The 16260-nt window shown below is 35.9% G+C and overlaps 1 protein-coding gene across 2 annotated transcripts in view; it reads right to left on the reverse strand.

Moving 5' to 3' along the window:
- The window catches only part of LOC107550721 (disks large-associated protein 1-like), a 148318-nt gene that overhangs the window by 76839 nt on the left and 55219 nt on the right, over positions 1-16260 (reverse strand). For both annotated transcript variants that reach the window (XM_016232084.1, XM_016232083.1), the window contains exon 2: positions 6766-6842. The gene's annotated coding sequence lies outside the window, so the exon portion shown is untranslated. The remainder of the gene's footprint in view (positions 1-6765; positions 6843-16260) is intronic.

Raw genomic sequence — 16260 nt, forward strand, 5'->3', positions numbered from 1 at the left:
CCTATACTTATACTTTATATGTAAAGACTTTATCTTGCTGGAGTTTAGTGCTATTTCTAAATTATGTTACTTTTTACTGGGTGTCTGTTAGATCACAACAGTGGAGTAGAGAGCACTATGAATAAATTGTACTTCACGAGCACAGTACGCATGCAAACTGTGTCGCATTTTACGACAATCAAGGCGATAAAACTCAATGTTCCTATACTTATACTTTATATGTAAAGACTTTATCTTGCTGGAGTTCAGTGCTATTTCTAAATTATGTTACTTTTTACCGGGTGTCTGTTAGATCACAACAGTGGAGTAGAGAGCACTATGAATAAATTGTACTTCACGAGCACAGTACCTGAAATTTAAAACTGTTAAAAGAAAAGGCTCAATAAAATATTGCACATATATTATACACTACGCATCAATATCTCTGTGCTTTGAACTTTTCTATGTGATTGTGGAGTGCTGCGCACTGTGACTCCATCTTGCTTCAAGAGCATCATTCTGTGCACAGGATGCGCATAAGAGCTTTTTGCCGCTCTGTATTGGAGCCTTTCATATTATAACACTTATGCTCAAAATAGTAGCATAATTAATAGCATTTCTTGATCTATCATATGTTGCTGCCTCATTACTGTGTATACATAGATTATACATTTAAAAGAAATGTCTTTTAATTTTAATGTATAGTATATATTTATATATTTACTTGTTTTTCATGAATGTGTAACATTTTACCAGATTTAGTCCTACAATTATTCACTCTTATTTGCTCCCCACATCAAGGCGATAAAACTCAATGTTCCTATACTTATACTTTATATGTAAAGACTTTATCTTGCTGGAGTTCAGTGCTATTTCTAAATTATGTTACTTTTTACCGGGTGTCTGTTAGATCACAACAGTGGAGTAGAGAGCACTATGAATAAATTGTACTTCACGAGCACAGTACCTGAAATTTAAAACTGTTAAAAGAAAAGGCTCAATAAACTATCGCACAGATATTATACACTATGCATCAATATCTCTGTGCTTTGAACTTTTCTATGTGATTGTGGAGTGCTGCGCACTGTGACTCCATCTTGCTTCAAGAGCATCATTCTTTGCACAGGATGCGCATAAGAGCTTTTTGCCGCTCTGTATTGGAGCCTTTCATATGATAACACTTATGCTCAAAATAGTAGCATAATTAATAGCATTTCTTGATCTATCATATGTTGCTGCCTCATTACTGTGTATACATAGATTATACATTTAAAATAAATGTCTTTTAATTTTAATGTATAGTATATATTTATATATTTACTTGTTTTTCATGAATGTGTAACATTTTACCAGATTTAGTCCAACACTTATTCACTCTTATTTGCGCCCCACAAAATAATGTTTTTCACTAAATGTTTAGATTTTATAAAATTATTGTGCACTCGTGATTTTTTTAGAGTAACTTTTGCTTCAGAGTTATCCACTAACCTAGTTTATAATAGTATTTTTGTTATAAATTATTATATAATTTTTCATTTGTTAGAAGTTGTCTACATTTAGTAGATTGTGTTTAACACACAAAAGAGTGAGGATCAGGTCAACACGCATAGAAATTCAACAACGATTAAAAAAATAAAAAACTGAGCTGATATCAGATCGGTATCGGCTGATGCTCCGAATTGTTGGTATCGAAACAGATCGGTTCTGAAAAAATGGTATCGGTGCATCCCTAAAAAAAAACTTTAAACTTTAATCACTGTTTCAGTGTTTTCTCTCTCATATCCACCATCTTAAACTGCTCAGCTCAGTGCATTCTGAGATTGCCGTCACCGTTTAGGGTACATGCAATGCTACCTTTGAATATGTCCAAAGCAAGGTATCTTGGGATAACAATTCAGTTGCCTACCTGGAGGCAGCTGACTGGGTTTTGCAGTGATTCTGTGCTGAAAGCATGTTGAATAACTACTGCCTGAAGAAAAATGTAAGCATGAAGATATCCATAATAACCATTAAGTGTCTCAACAGCATATCCTGGAGTTACATGCACTACGTACACTTTATAATGTCATGCTTTACATTACGTAAAGTTATCTTGTCTTATCCAACAAGAAAGGCTAATCAACTTCTAGTGCAGTCAAGACATGCATGCATATGAAACTGCATGAAAAACATTTAAATCACAACTTAAAAGTTAAAAAGAGACACAAAAAGTAAGATGTACAGCCAATGACAGCACATGTTATTTCTATATTTGGGGATACCATGATATTCTTCAGGAGAATCAATAATGATTGACTCATCTGTCATTTTGATGTAGTAGTGGGATTTGTACTACAATGCGTCATCTGTACTCAGCGTGAGCATCATATGCCCACCAGTGCATAGCTGGCGTTTAAAAAATGAGGGTCACAAATGTCTCTCACTTCCATTATCCCTTGTTTGTGATTCAGGTAGTATCTGAATCAAATTTTCTCATCATGCTCTCATCAGATAAAGCGGTTTTAAACGGGGAGCAGAATATGGGAAAAGAGGGGAAATATGGAGATATTAAACTGAAAATTTAATGAGCAGAGCTCTTGCCACAGGCAACACAGAGCCACCATTCTGAGAAAGTGCATCTCCCACCACGTGTTTCACCTTCTGCTGTGACATGCTCGCTGGTGCCAAAAACGGCTTGTTTCACTCTCGCTCACAAAAGATGGGCAACAGCACACATAAATGGCAAAACATGGCCTATTTTTTAAGAAAATGCCAGCAACTTCAATGCAGCTCTGTCACTGAACTTAGGGATGCTTTATTTATGGAGTCCTTTCTCTTCATCCTTTATGAGAGTTTATCATCGCTCCAAAGTCCATATCAAATATCCCAGTCTAGAGAAATTACATTACAAAACCATACTGGAAAATGTGAAACAGAAGCTGTGTTGAAGAACTATTGTCAAGGTGAAGCATCAGCTTTTCTTTCTCAATGAGTCTTTTGCCTTCATGCGTGCCCATGTTCTTTTCGGAACTTTTGCCATTTATTTTATTTTATTAAGGCCAGTATGAAATAAAAAACATCACAACAATACAGTCACAATGTGTCACAATACAGAAGAAATGCTCTTCTGTTACATCACAACTTTAATTTCACCCAAATTTACTAAACTAAATTACAGTGTCACACCTTTATTCTTCTAACCAGATGAAAAACAAAGCAATCATTATAACATATGCAATATCTTAAAAAAAATAAAAGTTAATACTTTGGAAATAATCACTACATTTTAAGAGTTTTGTTTTGACTTAACTTTAGGAGACGTAGAAACCTATCAGTTAAATCCTACTATAGTTACCAGGAAATCTTTTGGTAACACTTTATTTCGATAGTCCACTTTAGACATTATATTAACAGTAAGTAACTTTGCAACTACATGTCAACTAGCAGTTAGTAGAGTATTAATAGACTGTCTGCTTAATATCTTCTAACACTTTCTTTGTCAACTTATTCTACTAACCCTAAACCTACCCTAACAGTCTACTCTGAGAGTTAGTAGACATGTAGTTGCAAATTAATGAGAATTAGTTGACATGTAGTTGACATGTAGTTACAAAGTTACTTATAGATAATAGACTGTCTAAAGTGGACTATCAAAATAAAGTGTAACCAATCTTTTTACTGGAAATCAGCTAGGACTACTAGGCATATGTTACATTACCTAATTAATATTCATGAGTCACATTGAAAATGTTAATACTATGCCCCACCCACTTTTGAGAACATTCCTATGCCCTTGCTTCTAGCTGTTTAACTAGGTTTTATAACTCATACTGTCATGACCTAAAATAAAAGAACAATATTGATTTCAGATCAAGAACACAGCTAGTAGAATTTGAACCCTCAGGAATTAATTACATTAATACATAAAAAAAAAAAAGTGGCATCATATCTTCCTCGGTTCTTGGCTGTCACCTCGCAGTCAATGGACGTCATTCTAGATTATTCATCAAGCACTGCTCTTCAGATCGACTTATACTCAGACATTGTTGTGGACTGAATGATGTTTTCTTTTACATGCCGCATTTATTTCAAAGTGCTCCCGACATTATGTCTCATGCTGCGTGGGATTAGAATGTTTATTAAAATATATGGATGATCTAGACAATTGATGGTTGTAAGTTTAACAACCTCTCATTTCCAATGTTCTTTTTTAGCAAAGGGTACATGCTGTTACAACTGCACTGAAAATACAAATTCAGAAAGAATGATTCATATGCTCTTCCATATTTCAACATCTATTCCCACAGAATTCAAAAACACGAAAAATGGAAAACTAAAGTGTTTCAAATCAAATCACATCTTATCAAACACTGCAGACCCACTATGCAGTGAAATGATTGTTTTGCTTGCGTTATGGAAGCTATAGATTGAACATTCATGCAGCACATGAGTGTGATTAAATTACGTAGGCCGTGTCACTGCCTCCATTTAACTGGTGTTCCTGTGTAGCAAACAGTTCTGTCCTAATGAAAGCAGCCGGGCTGCAGCACTCCAAAAGCCCTTATCAGTGTGTGTCAGATTAGTCCTCTACAGAGCACTCCTAGATAACTTAACAGCCATGACTCTCATCCAGTGCAGTATCAGATGATAGTCCTGTGCAGGACAGTTAATCCACATACACTGCTGATTCACAGGAGACACAGCCATGGAAGAAACCCAAGGCTGGCTCATGGTTCCTCCATACTCAATATAACTGCACCTGCTATTTGTCTGAAAGCACTCTGTTTAGCTGCTAGCCTAAAGCTACAACAACTGGAGGTCATTTGTGAACATCTGGATTGTCATAATAGGTTGCTGTCGAATTCCAGTAAAAATATCTAAACATCCTTAAATGCAATTTTTACTTGAGCAAAACTGTAAAGTGTCAATGACATGAGGCTCACTTTTTCTACTAATTTATATTTTAAAAAGTCTAATTTATATTGTAAATACAACGACTTGGATGATGTGCATGTTTTTTATTTCTGCATTAAAATAAATTTTAATATTTTGGCAGGCATTAAGTCAAAAATTTCAGGGAGGTACAACATTCCTGAAATGAGAATGGGGTGGGGGCGGGCTTATAAAAGAATGAAATTCTCGAAATTATCTTTTAGTTTAATTTTTCAAAGAAAAATATTTTAAAACTGCTTCACTGCTTATTCAATTTTATTTTAAATTCAATATTCAAAATGTTTTCTTTTTGTTTTTGTAAAAAACTTGAAAATTATACTTATTTTTTAAAATATTGATTCAGATGGGTACACTCACGTTCTAAGAAAAATATGGGGGGGGGGGGGCGGGACAATAAACATAAAATTTCTCCAAGAGCAATTTTTGAAGGGGACACAAATAATACAGCTACAATTGTACTTGTAAGGATATGTATACACAGAGGAATGGCTTACTACAATTAGTGCAGCAGAGAGACCGTGCCAAATTAGACAACTTAAAGCTGTTGTGGTCGCGCTGCGACAGCACTTGCATCCGTTGTAGACATTACTATCCGTCACACTGTTGCCAAGTCCGTGGTTTTCCTGTGGAATTGGGCTACTTTATCACTGTTGCCGTGGGTTGTTTTTCATGTCCGCGGGTTGAAGCGACCCCAATAACGTGTATTTTAGCCCCCGGAATGCGATTTTTACCAGGGGACCCCTCGAAACACAGATAGTTTGGGCTAGTTTTGAGTAGAGGGTTTTATGTAAACCTGGCAACCCTTTCCCTCAAGCAGGTAACGTTATTATTGCTAACATAGCGGACTCATTGAAAAATACATTGGCATAATCTGTATTAAAGAGAAAATAATCACTTCATCCGATGTTTAAGTGAATAAAATAGCCTTGACAGCCTTATTGGCTTTGTTCTCTCTCACCGGACTCGTGTGTAGAGGTGATGTAAAAGAGGAAAGCAGGCATTTGGACCAATGCACTGTGAGGCAAGGGAGGGTAGACTCAAAATGTTTCTAAACTTAAAACGCATTTTTGCCCCGTTTGTGTTGTTTTACTACTTACACAATTATTTAAAGTATAAAACATTGTTATTTACAATGCACAGCGTGGTTTTTAATCATATGTTTAGGGGGGACAACCCTCCGATAGGATAATACAGATAATACCGACCCCCCCGGTATTTCCACCTATGGTTATTATTACATTTGTTAAAATGGGATGATTTAAACTGAAACTCCTGAAAGTCAGTAATTGTTCTTGAAAATGGTCTACAGATTTTCAAAACCATATGAAACCAACTTGAAATATTTCCAAAATAATTTGGATACTCGCTTAAGATCTATTCGCAAGTCAACTAATTTCATGCAATTTTTCATAACAAGTAAACTTTTCAGGATGTTTGGAAATATTTTCTGAAAACCAAGATAAATGACTGATTTCAAAAATATATAGCATGTTTAAGAGCAGCAGAATATCGACCAAAAACCAGGTGAAAGCCTAATCCTCCTGTCTTAATCTATTAAACAGACTGTATTTTCCTTGAAAAGAGATGAGTGTATGTGAGCGTAGGTGTGTGTACTGCCCCATCTGTCTCTGGCTTCTCACGGACAACTTTGAGTTCTTTCATGTTGTCCACAATAATACACCAACCAACAGAGAGCTGCATATTAAACAATGTCCCATCTAATCAAATTATTATTAAGCATATTACAATCAGGTCAAGAATGAGGTTAATCTGAATGCCTTAGTAAACCAGGCGGATTTCCACAAAGCTCATAATACAACACAATATTTGGGGAACACATGAAATCATACTCACGCTCAACAGTTCCTCATTTTCGGCTGATATATTCCAGTGCACACAGGAATTCTTTTGTTACAAAACTCCACACCAACCTGACGGGGATAAAGAGAACAGAACTGAGGTTATTAAATTTATTAAGAGCACCAACAGGGACATTCACGAAGCCAGAAAATGTACTGCTACCTAATTTGAGCAAGAATAACATGGGAGAGGCTTTATGGTTCTCATTAGAAGTAGGTGCGTGTTTATTACCCGAGATGAAGACAGAAGGAGAGGGTTGAAGGCAAAGGCACTTCAAACACACGGGGTGAGAGAGAACGAGCAGAGGATTCTTACTGACACACTCTTTAAAGGCTCGCAGACAAAAGATAGGCTTGTAAACAAACACGACTAAACAAATATAAAGTGCATTTACAGACAGGTAGAAGTTGTCCTTGGAAATACGCACAGGAAATATTAATTAATCATGTTTCAGACCACCCAGAATTTCTAAGAGCAGTGCAGTTCAAGTAGGGCTGCACGATTATGACAAAAATCATAATTTTCGATTATTCCCTTGAAACTGTAATTGCGATTATTAATTACGATTATCACAATGTTCATTGAATGATGTTTAAACCATTGTTTGATGCAACTGCATGCCATATTTTTATATGAAAATAAACAAGCTGAAAACACTAACTGAAAAACTTAATTAAGCCTCAAATGTCAACTATACATCCGATTGGTTTCTTCTTTAAATTATAAAAAAGTAAAAATATGAATGGCATTATAATGTTATACTAAAACTAAAACTAAAATAATGGGAAAAACCCTTAAGATAACATGTAGAAAGGGAAAAAAAACACATCTTAAGCATGCAGAATAAAATAAGTGGACTTTGAACGGTTAATTGCTGCTTTGAACGATTACGTAATTGTGGCATCCATAATTGCATTATTAGATTAATACTAAACAATTAAATTGAACAATTAATCGATTAGAAATTGTTAATATAAACAATTAATCGGTTAGCAATTTGATTAATTGTGCAGCCCTAAGTTCAAGTGATCTCTAGTCCATCAAGCAACAATTGGGTATTTGAAATCAGTTTGTGAATTTGTTTAATTTCATGATTTTTCCATTCACACATTTCAGGAAAGATAAGAAAATGTGTAAATTGTGTGAATTTGTATGGATGACACTCATAATGGAATATTTCTGGATTGACTATATTTTCATAATCACGATTTCTGTCTTGTGTACCAATAAAATTATAATAATTTGTGTAAAATAAGAATAAATTATTAAGATTCAAGAAGTATATGTATATCTTTAATAAATAAATTTTATTCCATTAGCAAAATGTTTAAGCATAAACCTCACTAAAATGTATTTTATTAGTTACATCCTAAAAGTCTTATGTCATTTTACTTCTCGGGTAAATGTATCCACTTTTAAGGATGTTTAGATATTTTACAGGAAAAAGACAAAATATGATTTTCATGTTTTATTATATCAGTGAAAGTTTTGAATTTTGAACTTTAAATTTCTTGAAAAGTACAACATTTCCAGCAAACAAAAACTGCACAAATGCTAAAATGTTCTACAAATCAAGATCTGTTTATCTGAATTATTCATTTGGAATAGTAACACTTTGGGGTTGAGATCATGCATCTAACCAAAATGTTTAAGGAATATCAATACAATTCTGCTTTGAAAACTGTAATGGAACGTGATGTTTTTCACTAAATTCTAATCCAATTAAACCACAGATTTTGGTTGTCATGGAGAAGACAAAGGATTTCGTTTCTCATCTCTGGCAAGTTTAATATCAAACCAGCCTTCAAAATAAAAATATCTTCACGGGACTTCGAGGACAGAACTCTGTCATGTCATTTAACGGAGACTCCAAAGAGCCCTTTATGAGCTCCATGGGGAGATATCAGATCAATATTATGATTTCACCCTGACATTTGCATATTGAACTCTTTATGAGATCCTCCACAGTAGCAGACGTCAATGCATTAGAGAGAGCCATGGATGTATCATGAGATAGCACACACACATACATACACACACAATCAACTGAGCATTTGTATGATTAAGCGAGCTCTTCCTGAGCCTCCGGATGCAGCTCAAGACAAGCTGTTTCCGCTGCATCATTATTCACACAGACGAGCATCATTGGCTTTGATCATTAGATGTTATCTTTGATGAAACTACGTAACACAAGCGGGTAAACTGTCGGCTGAGTGTGAGACGTAATGAGTTGGAAGTGCTGTGTTGATTTCCCAGCTGAACTGAATTTATTGAGGTTTTCTGTCCTGTACCCTCTCTATAGATCCCATAGGCAATCCAGAGTTATTATACAGAGAACACTTCTTCTTAAAGTGATACATACACGGATTAAGTCTTTAAACTCTCAGTTGAACGACTATCACTGTGTACTGGATCATTTCAGGGCTGAACCACAAGCAACTCAACAACATCCTCATCCATGTTCCTTTAAAGTGATAGTTCACCCAGAAAACTTGTATGAATTTATTTCAGCTGCTAAATACAAAAGCAGTTGACAGTAGCCACTGACTTCCACAGTATGGAAAAAAATACTGGTGTGAGTGATGACAGACTTTTCATTTTTCAGTAAAATATGCTTTTAAGGCATATGGAACAAAACAATACCAACAAAACTATAATATATTCCATGTTAATATTAAAATTTATTTGACAAAGAAACAGCAAGCAACACAGAATAAAATGTGATTTTTTTTTAAAAAGAAGAAATACTGAAATAGTATTTTCTTGTAAAACGTACTCCAAAAATATTGTTTTATTTACAACTTTGAAATTTATTTTTACAGTATACAATACTACAGTTATAATAATATAATAATGTAGCTGATGTTCAACTACTATTATTAATGATCACTTTTTCAGATCATTAATTAATAAAACAGCACCACAAATATTAATGGTGGCAGGTGCGGATGTTGTACCTCACATAATTTATTCACTGAGAAAAGTCTCAATCACAAATAATTTCATGTGTCAAGATATTTCAACATCATTTCAATTTGGGCATCACTAAAACAATAAAATGAAATGAAATAAAATAAAAATAAAATTGTTTTATTTTATAATAATTATAAACTTTAACAACATTAAAACTTTAAATTATATTAAATTAAATGACTGCCCTGCAACAAATTGTTTGCAGTTTAAATAACTCTTATTGACTCTGTTTTAGTAATTAAATATAGTTTGACCTCGTGTGAAAAAATGTGTTTGAACTTTACTTTGTTGCCATCAAGAGATTATAGTCTTTTCATGCATAATAATAAAGTACTGAAGTAACTTTGCATACAGATCACACTTATGCAGTCCAGCGCCGCAGGCACAAACAAACAATTTACTATGGAGGAATCAATTAGCATACAGTACAGTATACAGTGAAAAACACTCACATGCATAAACAACCTCTCACAATGTCCTTGACCGAAAAGCACATTAAACTTCTTTCAGTATCTCAGTACTTTAATGCTAAACCACCAAAACATACATCTTCACCAGCCGCAGACCTTCTTGAGTTGACCTTTGAACCTCCTGCCTCACTAATACAAGATAATTACTGTCTTGACAGGGCGCATATAGAGCTTAGCCTAATTCAATTGTCTGCTATTCTCAGTCCTCATACTAAAGGCTCTTCTTACACCCAGCTCCTGTGTGTAAGCGCCTGTGATTGATGGAGATAATGAATGAGTCTACATCTATTACCGTGATGCGGGCTGCTGTGTGAAGTAATATCAAAGCAGGAACGTGGTGGGAACGCTGAGCGCTGGAGTGGCCAGGAGCCCGAGCAGCCAGTCTCACTGATATATGGCACTGCCTCAGGCTACCTGGCAACTGACTAACCCATGCTAATGCAATATGTTCACTTTTAGAGCAGCTCAGATTGCTGTTCTTCACACAGCAGTCAAACTAATTTAGAAATTCAGAGGGGGAATTGTGAATATAGCTACTGTTGTTTTAAAACATGCTCTGATCGAAGCTAGAAGCACTAAAGGGATAGTTTACCCAAAAATGAAAATTCTGTCATCATTTACTCACACTCATGTCATTCGAAACCTGTATAATTTTCTTTCTCCCGAGGAACACAAGAGAAGACTTTTTGAGAAATGTTGGTAACTAAACTGCCCTGGTTTCAATTGACTCCCATTGTATCGTTTGTGTTCCGCAGAATAAAGTCAATGAGTTCTGGATCGAGACGAGGGTGAGTAAATGAGGACAATTTTCATTTTGGGGTGGACTATCCCTTTAATGTTTCCACTTAAACATGCTGCATTTAGTGCTACATACAGTACAGTTCTTCATATCGTTGCTTTTTATGGATGATGTGTGTGTCTGAAATACAACCACCCAACAGCTGTATAAAACTTAGCAACAGCAACCTGAGAGCACAAGATGACAATCCACGCCTTCATTTACTTCAATAAAAAAGAAACAAATTAAACAACCAGAAAACAATACACAATAATTCACAAAAAAATATTTACAAAAATATATTAACAAATAAATGCAAAGACATATCTACCATAACCATAAACAGATAGGGCAGCTATAAAAACAGAAAACACCTGCCAAGCCTGTTCTCACCAGCAGATCTTACCTGACTCCCGATAAAATGAAACGGGTGAGTTTTCCGGTCTTCTGCTTCCCTCGCAATGCTTACTAAATAACCAAAGCGTGAGCTAATAAATAAATCCACTACCCATTACTGATTAGAAAAAAAGAAAGGGAAAAAAAAACTAACAACAAAGTACACTAAATACCAGATTACTCAGAATCAACAAATGCACAAAAACACAAATTAAACTATAACAAAAGAGACTGAATCGCTCCAGGGAAGCAAAGAAAGAGACGACCGAGAGGAACAATGGGAATAAGAGAGAGACCGCCATTGTCGCCCCCAACACCTATTTATCAGGAATCCCCGATGACGTCACACAGCTCCCACAAGTTGGGAATTCCCTCTTAATATTAAAATATAAAAAATTCAAACAGGCCTCCCTGAATACTAAAATATTAAAAATCCTAACAGGCTTCCCTGAATATTAAAATATTAGAAAATCCAAACAGGCTTCCCTGAATACTCCCCCTGTCAACCATTGGTCAAGAAAATATATAAACCCGCTCACAAACTTACACTGGTTAAGCCAATGTTGCTATGTCATGCTGGTCAGCATGTAATTCTAGTGCTACTGAAAAGCAAGGCTAATAGTAAGTCACAGCAGTTCCACAGTGAACCTCATGTCCTTATAAACACAGTTAACGGTAACAGATATAAACTCTGGCTTCTTGTGCCTATTAAGTAAGAATTTGAGTAAGGCCTCACCCACATTTTCTGAACCTCATTCCAGGCATCTGCAGTAAAGCAGCTCAGATCCCACAGCACTGCACAGTTCATCTGACACCCAGCCTGATCATGTGACACAGATGAAAGACAGACGAAAAGCAGCAATACCTCTACCGGCTCATATATTTACTAAGTGGTTTACTTTGCAGTATTGATGCTTGTATATTCGTACTGATATTTGCATAGTACTGAATGTGGATTTTCATGCTTAATGCATAATGTACAATGAGCTAGAACGATGGGATTTGAAAACAAACAACACGGACAGGTTGCTTTCACTGACACAATGACACTGGTGTGAACCCAAATTTGAAACCTCAACACAATCAACACATCACCGAGGACCACTGAAATTGTTGCATGTGCTTTGTTCTTCACCTTTCAGCAGGCTGTAGCTAACTACATTGCGTGTGTGTGTGTGTGAGGGAGAGAGAAATAATTTTAACAGAATAATTTGCAAAGGAGCGTGTTCAGTCAGTCAGAGAGTCAGGTGGCTGGATCTTTGGTGGTTTAAATGATCCATATGCCTTCTTGTTGCTCATTAACACTATTTCATTACATATTCATTGCCATTTCATTACATGCAATGCTGCAATTCTGGGTTTGGACTAGGGGTGTGCGATATTGACAAAAAATTATCTCTCGATATTTTCTGGGATTTTATCGATAACGATAATTAGACGATATTTTGCTGAGTGTGTTATTGAGCTGGTACCTTAAGGACTGCCGAAGACAGCTGACTCCTAATGTTTTTAATATTCTTCATATTCTGTGTGGTGGTCAGTTCATACTGATAGAAATTAATCTTTTCCAATAAGTTTAAACAGATTTTTGCATTTTATGGCCATTTTTACCTTTATAAAGCCATTTTTTCTAAAAGTGTCCATTATCTTTTGAGTCAAATTCTTACATTTAATCAGGGAATTAGAATAATCAGACATTTGTGCTTTTACCAAGCAAATGAAATCAACACAGAAGCTGCATCTGAAGTGGCATTTAGATGTATTTACACACATGTATTTTGTTTAATGCAAGACGAAATTTGAAATGAAAACCGCCAGCAGGTGGCAGCAAATCACTCTTAATAAGTGAGTCATTGCGATTGAACCGAATCATTTAAACGGTTGATTCATTCAAGAACGAAACACCGTCATGTTGCTCAGAGACACAAAACAGTGCTGTGGCTGTATTCGAATTATTTTTTGTTGGCGAAATAGAGCAGAAACAAGCAATATGGTGTCTAAAACGTAAGTCTCTTAATTAACTTATTGTTTATTGAATTCAATGTCACATTTGTAATCATGGTAATTTTTGGAGAAAAACGGCACTCTTCATGTGAAATTTAATAACTATATGAAGTGGTATAAATATATACATTTTCTGCCATGTCTTGAATTTGTGATCATTCTAAATGCATTTTAATAGACTGACTCATGCAGTGAAAGAAAACATACTAAATGCACACACGCACTAGTCTAGACTTGCAAAATACTCGATAATGTCAAATCGCCCATCGTTAAAACAACAATTACGATATTATCGCAGACGATATATATCGCACACCCCTAGTTTGGACACACAAACACTGCATATTATATGATTTCTGAAGGATCACGTGACTCTGAAGACTGGAGTAACGACTGCTGAAAATTCAGCTTATACAACAATGTCTTTTATCCAAGGTTCTGGTTAACTCAGTCAATAAAGCAAGAGGTACACTATATTCTTAAAAGCACATGGAATGCTGTCAAATATTGATAACCACTGGGTAAGTAGTAATGCACACAGCTCAGGAAATGCAATTTACTAAATACCATCAAGACACTCTGTGCATTAACTGGGCCATGTGTGAAAATCCAGAGACCCTGGAAAAAGATGAGCAGAAGAAAAATAAGTGTTTAAGGCCTGAGAAAAGGTGGAGTGGGTTAATGGCGAAGAAGAAAAGAGGGAATAAGAGGAAGAGGTGAAGAAAGAGCAAGAAGAGATGGTGTTAGAAGAGGAGAGCAGAGAGGAAAAGGACATTAGAGAAGACACAGAAAAATAATATTATTTACAGGATAAAATATATCCACTAGTAGTGCTTGCTCTATTCATAATAGGTAACAAAAACTGCCTATTTAAATATTAAAATTTCAATCACTTTAATGGTGAAATGGTCTGTATGTGCCAATGACAGGTGTAAAGAGAGACAGCACACGACCTCTCCAGAGCGAAGTGCTCTGTGATTTCAGGATCAATGGGCCTCTCAGCTAAAACTGCATGAGGCCTCTCATGGAGAGCAGTCACTGGAGCTGCTCACGAGAGCACTGCATTGGCTACAACAGCTGTCAGACAAAACTCACAATCGTCTTTACACAAGGACCTATAGCCTCTATACTCAAGCTCAAAAACAATGACACAGACTTCAGTATTTAAGTCAGTTTCTCAGTGGAGATTTTGTCACGATCACCAGATGGAGTGCCATTGATGGACACCAGAGGGCACTCCATCCAAGACTTCTGCCACTCTGTCAAGGACTTCATTCCCCATAATCCTCTGCCCGGTCTCATCAGCACTTATTGTTTGCACCTGTGTCTCATTAGCCTTGTTATCTCACCCTAAATAAGCCCAGTAAGCCAAGTTGTTTCCTTGTCTATTTTTGATTACCATTTGCCTGTGTTTTGGCCCTGTTATTGTTTGAACTGATAGCCCATGTTATGACCTTTGCCTGCTTTTTGACTTTGATTGTGGATTACCCCTTTAATAAATGTGTCTGGATCCTCAACCTTCGTGTACCTGTGCAGTTTATGGTTTCATGATAATAGCACGCTTTTTAAATACTACAATGGTTTTAAGTGCATTTAAAAACACCACTTGTAAAACATTCATACAATATAATCAAATTTTTGTGATATGTAAGATTTTTATTTGATTAAAAATACAGTACACAGTAATATTGTCTAATATTATTACAATTTACAAAAACTGCTTTCTATTTTAATATAATTTATTCCTGAGATAGAAAAGCTGAATTTACAGCAGCAATTACTACAGTCTTCACTGTCACATGATCCCCCATGAAATCATTCTAATATGCTGATTTGGTGCTCAAGAAACATTTCTGATTGTTATCAATGTTGAAAACAGTTTGTTTTGCCTAATATTATTAGTATTGTGGAAATCATGATACACTTTTTTCCAGAATTCTTTGATGAAAAGAAGGTTAAAAAGAAAGGCATTTATTTGAGAAATAAATCTTTTGTAACATTATAAATGTCTTTACTTGGCAGTCGTGGTCTAATGGTTAGAGAGTCAGACTTGTAACCCGAAGGTTGCATGTCCGAGTCTCAGGTCCGGCAGGAATTGTCGGTGGGGAAAGTGAATGTACAGTGCTCTCTTCCACCCTCAATACCACGACTGAGGTGAGACCCTTAAGCAAGGCACCGAACCCCCAACTGCTCCCCGGGCACTGCAGCAATATGGCTGCCCACTGCGCCAGGTGTGTGTTCACAGTGAGTGTGTGTTCACTACGGTGTGTGTGCACTTGGATGGGTTAAATGCAGAGCACAAATTCCAAGTATGGCATACTTGGCCACATGTCACTACACTTTCACATTACTGTCATTTTTGATTGTTTGCATTCTTGCTAAATAAAAGTACTTCTTTAAAAAAAAAAGTAGTAGTATCGATAGTACAAAAAAAAAGAAGTAGCATTGATAGTAGGGCTGCACGATATATTGAAATGGAATCGAGATCGCGACTCGACAGAAGCTGCGATTGTCATGCGTATCTTTCAGTGAAGCACGGTTCTGTGATCAGCAGTAAATCTCCATCCAAAGGCCAGAGGGCGCTCTCGCGCTGAAACTCCAAATACGCCTCGCAGAAGAAACCTAGAAAATGCCTATTGCTGCAGCTGAATAAACAGAAGATTCAACTGCTTTCATCGATTCAACGTGACTAATAAACACATGACTACGGCAATATACGGTTTATCTGAGTTATTATTATTATAATTTTCATTAAAATAAAGTATATTTATAATGCAATGCCTTTATCACTGCTTAAATACTATGAAATATGTTGCGTGCTTTATTCTGTGTAAGAAGCCACATCATCTCACAGAAGGATTTATTTCA

The sequence above is a fragment of the Sinocyclocheilus grahami genome, unplaced genomic scaffold (genome assembly GCF_001515645.1).
Source record: "Sinocyclocheilus grahami isolate Dianchi unplaced genomic scaffold, SAMN03320097.WGS_v1.1 scaffold406.1, whole genome shotgun sequence".
Classification (NCBI taxonomy): domain Eukaryota; kingdom Metazoa; phylum Chordata; class Actinopteri; order Cypriniformes; family Cyprinidae; genus Sinocyclocheilus; species Sinocyclocheilus grahami.